General features: G+C 41.9%; 1 pseudogene; it reads right to left on the bottom strand.

Annotated features, from left to right (window-relative positions):
* LOC123206046 lies at positions 1-1,665 on the bottom strand (annotated as a pseudogene).
* Between the last annotated feature and the right edge of the window lie 5 nt (positions 1,666-1,670).

The following is a 1,670-nucleotide window of genomic DNA, read 5'->3' as shown; positions in this document are numbered from 1 at the left end:
TTATGCTTCAGAAACTATTGATCTTTCCTCTTCTTCTTTAATAGCATTGATCATGGCAGCCACTTGGCTAATGGTAGGCCTGGTCGCCGGTGAACGGTTGACACATTTTATGGAGACCTGCAGCAAGTGTACCATCCTCTCTTCACTTGCGCCTTCTGAAATTAAGCCTTTGTCAAAAACTTCTACTGTCCACTCTTCTCGGACGACTGAGTGAACCCATGTTGTCAAGTCCACTCCATCTTTCTGCATCGGGCGTCCTGTCAGAAGCTCCAGAAGGATGACACCAAGTCCATAAATGTCTGCTTTGTAGGCGTATGATGATGCAGCGATGGCACCTGCAGGGCATTTGAAGCCGTTGGCGAATGTGGAAGAGTCTTGAATGTCAAATGCCATGAGGCCATATTCACTTATGCAAGGCTCCATGCTCTTGTTGAACAAGATGTTGGAGGATTTTAAGTTGCCATGAGCAATTCCAGCTTCACCAAGTTCTTGATGCATGAATGATAATGCCTCAGAAATTTTGGCTGCAATATCTAGCCTCCTTGCCCAGTCAAATGCTTGCCCCATCTGAGCTCCTGGAAAATACTATTTCTTAGAAACAAAAACCGCAAGCGATTTGATAAATATGAAAACTTGAAGAGAAATAAAGAGTGCCCAATTACATACCATGGAGAAGCCGAAAAAGACTTCCATTTTCCTGGAATTCATAGACTAATAGTTTCTCTTGTTTAGAGCAGTAAAAGGCAAGAGCTGGCAATATATTTGGATGTTTAGCTTGGTCTAATCTCTGCATCCGGAGCTTAAAATCATTGCTTGAAATCGCCCAATCTTTAATCCTTTTCACTACAAGGTTCATACCATTTTCCAAAACAATCTTGTAGAGTGTACCATTCTTTCTTCTTCCAAGCAACTCTGCTGGAGCCCTCAGCAACTCCCCGAATTTCAGTCCATTTACTACAGGACTTGTAAGGACTACTAGTGAGGATGAAGGCAAACTACTTTCTGCTGAATTCATGGAAAGTTCTGATTTGCTCTCCCCTGTTATATAATCTCTAGATTCAAATGCTTTAGACTTGTTGATATTACTATCATCAGCAGATGCTACATTGTTTACCGCTTCAACCTTTTGTTCAGACTTCCTTCTTTTACAGATCCTCCAGGTGATAAAGACTATAGCTAACAAGCCTAACACTGCATATCCTGAGAATATAAGAATCCGAGTTTTCGAAACATGTTTCGATTTCTTACCCTCTAAGTTTGAGGGCGGAGTCGGTGGACATTTGTTTGGCAAAGGATCTCCGCATAACTTAGGATTATGGAAGAAGCTGCTTAAGTCGAATTTACCACGTGTGTCTGGAATAGGACCACTCAGGTCATTGTAAGATACATTGAACTGCCGCAGATTTGAGAAGTCAAATTGTGGGATTTTATCTGTGAACTGGTTGTATTGAGCAAGGAACATAGTGAGTCCAGAAATGCGGGACAAGTCTGGCAAGGCACCAGTGAAGTTATTGTATGAAACATCGAGTCTTTTCAGGTTGCTCAACAGAGAAAGTGACCCGTAAGGTTTCCTGAAATACGGTTCTGGCTCAAACGCAAGCGACTGAGCTGAGTACAATTTGAAATATCAGCTGAGATTTCTCCCTGAATATTGTTACCATCAAGAATAA

Source organism: Mangifera indica, unplaced genomic scaffold, assembly GCF_011075055.1.
Source record: "Mangifera indica cultivar Alphonso unplaced genomic scaffold, CATAS_Mindica_2.1 Un_0022, whole genome shotgun sequence".
Lineage (NCBI taxonomy): Eukaryota > Viridiplantae > Streptophyta > Magnoliopsida > Sapindales > Anacardiaceae > Mangifera > Mangifera indica.
Note: the sequence above shows the minus strand (reverse complement) of the source record. Positions and strands in the feature narration are given on the sequence as shown.